Genomic DNA, 9,193 nt, shown 5'->3' with positions numbered 1-9,193 from the left:
TAAGCAAACTACAAAAATTTAAGCAAACTACAAAAATTTAAGCAAACAAACAAAAAAACCCTTATTAAGAGAAAATATCACAAAAATAACTAAAGTATCTTAAGAGAAAACAAACATTTCCAAAGCCTGTGTAAGAAACAAAGTTTTTTATATCTACAGAAATGTACCCCCAAACCAACATCTTCACAATTCCTTTCGCAGGAAAAACTTGCGACTTAACTACTTAAACGTTAACACGGTGGTTCAGGCTTTTCTTCCCCTCCCCCCTATTCCCATTTAAGGCACCAAGTTCTGAGAAAAGAACTTAAATTCATCAAATACACCAGAGAAACTGATTATGTCAAGGATATGGAATAGAGAATTCTAGTGGACAACTGCCATTTAGAACTTAAACGACATATATCATATAAACTCTCATTTAAAGCAAAATTTTGCTGTTAGACTAATCGAAAGTAGAACTAAAGGGTTGGTCTTCATTTCACGTGTGAACTACCACTATTTATCACCTTTTCACATCCACAAAGAACCGCGGGGACTCCTCAACACTGCAAAACCCTCAAACTGTACTTCAGGTGTAGCACAGTGTAATCACATACTTAAAAGCATGAAGCAGGAGAGATTTTAATTCTCTGCTCTCAACTCTTAATTGCTGCTGGGTCTATGTAACGCACATAACTTGCACAACATAACCTTCCAGTGTGATACTCAATCCTAAGTAAATATAAAACATATAAACATACAGCACATAAGTATCAAGTACCATTTCAACTTCACAGAAAGATGATCTTCTGAAGTACTGTCTAAGGATCAATCAACACAGTGCAGTTGAGTCTCCGAATCAAACTCTTATTTTGGCTACTACTTGCCAACAACAGAACTAAACCAACCACTACCCTCCTCCAGTCGCCTCCAGGCAACTTATCCAGAGTTGCTGCTGGTCCTAAATATTCATACCATTATCAGCAGAGTGATATGAACTAAAAGGAAAATTGATGACAGGATGGCATTACCAAACCCTCCTTCATGTGGTCAAAAATCCCACAAAGGTGCAGGTAAGTGAAAAACTTCAATCATACACCTGCTGACCAGAGGCTGGTACTGATCACAGTAGGGTTTTTCCATGGCTGGAGACACATCAGCTCACAGCAAGGTTTCACTACCACTGAGTTCACCTTGCTGCATCCATTGCCATCTTCAAAAAAAACAAACAAAAAAAACCACTTTGTTTTTCCAATCCTGAAAATGGAAGGGAAAAAATGGCACGAGGGAAATTCACGTTTCAAGTTGCATCTTCACTAGACACATAACAAACTGTCAAACACAGCAATCTGGCTGAACTGCTACAAGAATATGAACAGTAAGAATTTTCAGGCAATCTGGAGGTTGTGTTCCTGCCTAATTACCAGAACTACCATGAAGACACCCCAACACAGCAAGAGAGCTATAAAGCCCTTAAGAAATCTGACATTACACCTCACCCAGGAAAAAGTCAGTACATCATCCTAGAAAAAGGCCCCTTGCATGAGTGTGTGCCCACATGTGTGTGCACATACACAATCAGAAGCATTCAGGGAAAAGCACCTGGGATTTTAAAGTCCCACTGTGATTAATAAAACACTGTCTGAAAGACAGGTCAAGACATATGCAGGCCTGTGCAAAACTCGAGACTGAAACTGTAGAACAAGCCACTAGAGTTTCATCTTCAAGCTCCAGAGGATTTATGTCACAATTTAAAAAAAAAAGAAAAAAAAAAAAAAGAGGAAATCCTCACAGGTCAATAATTCAGGAAAACACATTAAAAGGAAATATCAGAAATCACTGAACAATTAACATTATATTTCTAAATCAGAAATCTACAAAGCCTAATATAAAATATAAACTATAAATTAAGGTTTCAGTTCATCAAAATTAAGCTAAGCAGAGACACCTTTCTTATTTGACTTTAAAATTCATGAACTTGTCCTATTCAAACTTACTCAAAACCACAATGAAGCACTTTATTGCTAAGACAGCAGACAAAAATAAACACCAAAAGATTCAGTGCTCATTTACCAAGATGCCAGTATGTTTTGACAACAACGTTCACTCTCATCTTACATTAGAAAAGCAAGAGACTTTTCTTCCCCTCACTGTCAATTTTTATTTCTGGACAAGAAACCTGAAGTTCCACCCCCAGCCAAACGCAGGCCTGTCCCCACTATCCCACACCACAGTGCCAGCAAGGACACTCCCCTTCAGCCGAAAAGGCTCCCTGGTAACAGAGCAATCACACCTGACACACACCGCTGGTTTTTTCTTACTGAACACATTTCTAATAATCTTTTTTTCTCCTTTCACCCTTTCATATCACTACAGCTAAGACCACCATAACACAAAACAAACGTTTTCCTTTTCCCACAACTAGTCCTATTGAAGCAGGTTAAGCACCAATTAAGTGACTTAAGGACTGAAGCCCATGGAATTCACAACATACATTTTTCTGTCATTCCATGTTGCCATTCAGCTGTTAGAAAAAGTGCTGCTTGTCTTCAAGGCTCTTCTAGGAACAATTTTCTATTACTTGAGCTTTGGGTATTTTACATGAAAGCTTAATGAAAAGATAGCCCTGAAATTCCCTCCAAGTACTTTTCATTATTTTGAAGCACTCATTTGAACACTTCTGTTAAAAAAGTATTGGGGAAGCCTTTTGCAATTTACAGCAGAAAGAAGAGGATATGAGGAAACTACGAGGAGTCGCATGTTTGTGTCTTGCCTTCAACACAGTCTTGAATCTCAGCTTAAAAACAGAATTTGGGAAAAAAAGCACAGATGTACATCCCTGAGGAATGATGCAACGTGGAATTCCCCTCTTCTGAGTAAATCCACAGCTAAATGCTAACTACCACACAGTATGATTTGCTGAGACGTCCATGAAAAGATCTATGTGCAAGAAAATCACATTTTTCTGTTGGCAGTTACATGTGTAAGGAAAACTAAATCACCAGACAGGGTTACATAGTGGTTTTGTAAGCAGATCAAAGATGCTACAAATAAAAGTTTCCCACAGTAACATTCCTGATAGTTATCCATTACTTCTAAAGCAGTCTTCAATTTAACTTTATGAAAAAAAAAGGCTGAAAACACTAGCATTCAAAATACAACTAGACCTTAAACCTACATCCCATGGATCTCTTCAGAGACATACTAACACAAAGTTAACCAAAAGCAAGTAATCATTCTCACAGTTCATAATAACTAATACTTTAAGAAAACTGTACATCAACAATGTTCCTTTAGAAAGCAAGCCTGGGAGCACACCTTGTCCAAATGGTTTTCATTCCCAGCATTATGATTTTTATTTGAAAACATGTCAACAGCTGGCAACCAAAAAATTTTGATGACAAGCAGACTGAATTCACCTCTCAAATAAAATGAGCAACTACCAGCTTCTTGTAAAACAATGCAAATATCAGAAAATTCACAACAGAAAATGCAAAAGGATTTTATCCTAAGTCACAACCGGCCACTTTAACACCTTATTTTCCCTCTCCTCTCTGGTGGGGACAATCATCAACAGCTCTCCCGTAACATTACCAACACTCCATTTTAAAGTCCTTTACCAAATCAGATCAACAGAATGTACTCAAAGCATCAGTGGGCTCAAGTGGACACTGTAATGTTTCAGAAAGGCAGCAGTTGACATTTTGAGGGTGCAAAGTCGTGACAGAACAGTTTTCTGCCACTGTCTATTCAAGACTCTAAACAAGAATATCCAAGTCAAAACACAGTTCTGCCCCGAAGTGCAGAGGGAACCTCTGTTAACCATGTTCTCAAGTCACGTTCTAGCCTGAAGCATAACAGAGACAGCCAACACAATATAACTGTTCTAAAAAGATAACTCACTATGAATTACAGTTTTTGTAATAACAGTGTGAGAACTTTAAGATGTCCTTACACTAGTAAGAAAACAAAAACTAGATTTAATACATGAAAATGTCACTGCATTTCTCTAATGTGAATCTAAAGTAGCTCAAACTTCACAGGTACAAAAATTCAAGTCCCACTGCATGCAAGCAAATGCTTATGAAAGACCTTCTTTCCACCCCTCACCTCTGCATGGAGGTTATGCTATGGAATAGCATAACAATGCTCAGCTGTGTCAAAAAAGAAAAGGAACTCTGTATTTATACACCACAAACATTGTGTGATATAAGACAAGTCTACAGGAACAGCACATAACATTGCCAGCTTTGCAAAAGACAAGGACTACAGCGAAAGAGACATTATCAAGCCATGTTCCCAAAACATACCCTCCAGCACAGCTTTAAATTTTGAACTCTGATTTTAAACAAGTGTGATATAGGTAATAAAACTGGATGCAGGTACACAGAGGTGGAAGAGAAGACAGATCCACGTAGTAAGAAAAACTTAAGATACAAGAGAAACACGTCCACGTGTTCAGATTAATATTAATTCAAAACATCCAGGAAACAACTGTCTAAAGGACACAAAAGCCTTCACATGGACAACTTTTCAAAAGAGCAAAAAATCCAGCAAAGTTTCTTACATCTTCAGACAACCACTTCACACTGGTCTCTGCAAGCACTGGATAAGCAAGGCTACTAGTTTGATTAAACAACTGCTTGTGATTACAAGAGAAAGAATTAAAGTAAGCACAAAAGTTTCAGGTGTTTTGTGGGATTTGGCTTGTTTAAAACCCTGTTATAAGTTAAAAACAGTAAGGGACACTTTTGACTCATTCACTTCACAAATGAGGCTATTCTGATCAGGATGTTTCCAAAATGTAACTACAGCTTTTAGGTCTCTTAGAATATAAAACAGTATTTCTAAATTTAAAAAAAAAAAAAAGTGTGCATGTAAAAATATGTATCTATATCTACATATAGATACCTACACTCTGAGTACTGCCTAACACAAAAGTACTTTCCATTCAAATACCTGAAATAAGTTCTGAACTTGTCTAAACCAGAAGGCCAGAAAAACTTTCCATATATTTTCAATACACACCTGACAGAGATAAAACTTCAAAGCCATTTAAAAGTAATTTATTCAAACTGATAAATAACTGAATTCCTATCCAATTTTACCCGAGGTTGCACTCATACTGGAAAGTTCTAAACTAATTGCAATTTCAAGTGTAAGATGTCTTAGAACTAAGGTATTACAGGCACCTTTATTTTCTCAGAAGTCTACTTGTTTTTGAAAAATTGACACTAATGCACTATTTTAGTTTACTCTGAGTCTCTCTTCTAAGAATTCCAGAATATTAGTAAAATGCATAAACCTAAAAGTGTGCATTTAGAACAGAGTTGCACTGGTCTATCTTTGAGTACAAATGCACCACAATGTGGGGAAGAAAACGTTTATGTAAGGGTGACAGTGTTCCACAGAGACAGAAAAACAGCTTTGCTACCACTATCCTTATTGATTACGACCTCCAGATGTAGTCTTCCTGTCAGTTCCATGGGCATAAGCATTGCCAAAGGGCAAATTCTGCAAGAATTTGAAACAGCAGCCAGGAAAGATTGAGAGAAGATACCCTAAAGAATACCATTAACACAAACTACACAAAAGAAAGTACAAGATATATTGGAGAGGGAAAAGTTACTATGATATAATCTTACATTTATTTCTTGTTAATTGCCCCCTGCCCACCTCCCCATAAACATGTTGATAACCTGAGTTACTTTCACTGCAGCTTTATGATTATGTTTATGTTTTTGTTCACAGCTATCATTAAGCATCACCGTTGTCCAGAGTATTGCAACAGAATAATCAATATACATATTTTATATGCCTCCCTGAAATTCTTGGTATTAGCTACTGTAGCTTGTCAGTTCAAAGAATAAACATTACTTCACCTCCAAGAATCAAAAGCATTATTTTAAAAAACAAAACAAAAAAGTCCAAGCAACCAAACAAACAATAAAACCCCAACTCCCTCACATATGACTTGGGTTTTGCTGAAATAAAAAGGTTACTAGATCAGCAACATTTATGATGGGGAGGCCTGACAATTTCTCTAAGTAAAACCTTGTAATATCAAGAATAAAGTGAGCTCCCTACAGATTTTAGTTACTCCTAAACCTTTCTTACTAGGGACACCGCTCCAATTCCATAATCAATAAGGTCAATCCCCCAAACACCAATCAGTAGTCCCTTCCTAAACATAAAGATTTTACCACATATTTGTCAGGCACTTGAGAAGCTGCTGAAAAGCACAGGTTACCCAGTCCCGTCTATCACAGCAAATTTTGCCACTGATATACTAAAGAATGCATAATAATATCTATATCCAACAACTTTTTACAAAAACACAGGCCCCAGTTCTGCAAATAGGTCAGCAAAAGTGGGCCTTACGCTGGCTTTGAGCCTGCGACTTCAGAGGGTCTTTGGACTGATACAGACACCCAGTGACACAAACACAGCTACAGAACTGTGAATATAAACCGAGTAGTACAGATACCACGAAGACAGCTGAGACAGACACAATATGTCTGCAGTGAGCCTGGGAGTCCTTCGAGCATTTAATTAGAACAATTCTTTTCTGCAAGATTTTTTTTTTCTCCCTGTACAGTTGTGTGTTACTGTGAATCTTCAAAACACTTAACTCGACTTCTGAGGGAGCAACCTGAAAATGAAATATGGCACCTTAAAAACCAGCTCAAGATTTTTGGATGCTCCTAAGAGAACAAAATCTCTTAAAAACAAAACAGATAATTTTCAAAGGCTGTTCCCTCTGTATACAAACAAAGCTGCACGAAGTGGAGAGGCACATGTTAACACAGCGATAACCAACACACAAAAACCTCAACAACCCAAACAACTGGTGAAATCCTGTTTTCTCGAGGACAATAACAGGCAATACCCGCGGCCGAACCGCACACAACTACCCCTGCGCACACCTTGGGGAGAGGGCTGTAGTGCCTGGAATAAATCGCAACAGACAAGCCCTAAGACACGGCTCCGGGGAGAAGTGGCACGGCGGACCGGAGGGATCAGATGAAAAAGCCACGAACGCTTTCTTCGTGCACGGCAGCAGGGCCGCTGGAAGCCGAGGCCAGAGGAGTGGCCTACGTGTTCGCAGTGTTTACAGCGGGCGTGAGCGAGCTGCTTGCTGGTGGTTTTCATTGAGACCGCCGGGAAAGCGCCTCGGCAGGGCCTGATTTCCAGGCGTCGCCCGGGCCTACGCGGCCCCAATCACTCCACCTCAGTAATGGCGTTCGGGGCGAAGGGAAGCGAGAACCCGGCGAGGCGATGCCGGTGCAGCGCTGCGGGGACGCGCCGGGCCCTCCTCCCCGCCGGGGGGGGGGCACGGCCAGAGGGGCCCCGGCGGGCCGGGCAGAGCCCCTCGAGGGCTCTGGGCTCCCCCCCGCCGGCCTCGGGCGATGAGGAGCCGTCAGCCATTTTCCCTCGCCCTCCAAAACACGGCGGTGCGGGGCCGACCCGCCGGGGCTGCGAGGGAGGCGCCGCCGCCGCCCCGCACCCCCGCGGGGCCCCGGCAGCCCCGTCCTGCCCCTCCCGCCGCGCCCCGGCCCGCGGAGCCCCGTCCCCGGGGAGCGCCAACACCGCCCGGCCCCGCCCGGGCACCGCGCTCCGCACTCACCCTCGCACCGCTTCCCCTCGTCCCGCGGCGGCTGCAGCGGCGGCCCGGAGCCCTCCTAGGCGCTGCCTCATGCCCGGCGGCCGGCGGGGCACGGGCTCATGCCAGGCCGCGGCTCTGAGGGGGCGGCTCCGCGCTGCCCCGGTTCCCCCTCTCCGAGTGCGCTGCGGCGCGAAGCGAGAAGGGGCGAATCGGCCGCCGCTGCCCGCGCTCCGGGTGCCGGCCCTGGGCGCTCCGCTCTCTCTCTCCGGGGCGTTTTTCCTGCGTCACCAGCTGCTGCCCGGCGGCGGCGGCGGCGGCCCTGCCTGTGCTCGGGCTGGGGCTGGGCCGGGGCCTGCGCGCTCCGCTCCTCCCCGTCCGGGCACCGGGCGCACGCGGGGGGGTGGGCGGACGCGGAGCTCAGCCGGGCGGGGGCGGCGGGGCCGGGCCGGGGGAGGGGGAGCTCCGCGCTGAGGGCTCGGCGGGGCGGGGGAGGGAGCGGGCACGGAGGGAGGGAGGGAGGGAGGGAGGGAGGCAGCGGCGGCTCCTCGCGCTCGCGGCGGCAGCGCAGCCGCGTCTGGCGGGGGCCCCGTGGGCAAGATGGCGGCGCCGGCAGCGCCTCCCGCACCCGGCCCACCGCGGCGGCAGCGGCTCCGCCACCCGCGTGTGTCCTCCGGCGCTGCCGCTCACGGCCGGAGCCCGGTCCGTGTGTGTCTGTGCGGGGAGGGTGGTGCGGGGCTGGGTGAGGGCGGTGGGACGGGACTCTCTCTCCCTCTCACACGCACAGAGAGGCAGCGGCGCGCGCGCGCCGGGCCCGTTTCGCGTCGGTTGGGCGCGCGCGCGCGCGCGGTCCCCATTGTGGGCCCCCGGCGGCGGGCGCGCGCGGGGGCCCGGATGATGACGTCAGGGCGGTGACGGTGACGTCAGGGCGGTCGCCTCTCGTCTCTCCCGCCGGGATCCGGGATGGGATCGGGACGGGGACCGGGGCGGAGGCTGCGGGACCCCGGGGCTGCCGCGGGGGTGACTCCATCCCTCGCCTTCTGCGGAAGAGACATCCCCGTTAGGGGACACCGGCGTTGCTTTTTTAAAAAGCGAAATGGATCTTTTGTTCCTCTTCACAGGCTCCCCAGGGAAGTGGTCACGGCACCGAGCTCCAGGAGCGTTTGGACAACGCTCTTGGGCACATGGTGTGGCTGTTGGGGATGGTCTTGTGCAAGGCCAGGAGTTGGACTCGATGATGGGTGCCTTCAACCTCAGAATTCTGTGATGCTTTTTTCTTTTTATATGATATGTTTTCCTTCCCAGATCTTCGTTCGCAAAGCCTAGCCATGATATGTTTTCCTTTTACGTGTTCATTTATGACTAGAGTAGGAGATCAGTGTAGGTGCAGCCTGTGTAGGTGCAGCTGTGGAGACTTTAAACCTGGATTTAAAACCTGGAGAAAAAATTGGAAAGGATGCCTTGTGGAAGGACAGAAGTTTGGCAGATATGGAGAGCTCGCTCTTGAACAGCACCTGAACTAGTGCTTAATGTTTTGTTGGTCCGTATTCCAAGGTCAAAGTCTCATTTTAACAACATCATTCAAGAATGTCAGAGTAGGAAGTGAAAGAC

The 9,193-nt window shown here is 45.5% G+C and overlaps 1 protein-coding gene across 1 annotated transcript in view; it reads right to left on the bottom strand.

The window, feature by feature from the left end:
- Nucleotides 1-8,047, bottom strand: part of USP9X (ubiquitin specific peptidase 9 X-linked) — a 105,844-nt gene extending 97,797 nt beyond the window's left edge. Inside the window, exon 1 of the mRNA XM_027688868.1 lies at nucleotides 7,607-8,047. The gene's annotated coding sequence lies outside the window, so the exon portion shown is untranslated. The remainder of the gene's footprint in view (nucleotides 1-7,606) is intronic.
- Between the last annotated feature and the right edge of the window lie 1,146 nt (nucleotides 8,048-9,193).

The sequence above is a fragment of the Neopelma chrysocephalum genome, unplaced genomic scaffold, assembly GCF_003984885.1.
Source record: "Neopelma chrysocephalum unplaced genomic scaffold, ASM398488v2 Primary Assembly neopelma1_76, whole genome shotgun sequence".
In the NCBI taxonomy this organism is placed as follows: Eukaryota; Metazoa; Chordata; class Aves; order Passeriformes; family Pipridae; genus Neopelma; species Neopelma chrysocephalum.
Note: the sequence above shows the minus strand (reverse complement) of the source record. Positions and strands in the feature narration are given on the sequence as shown.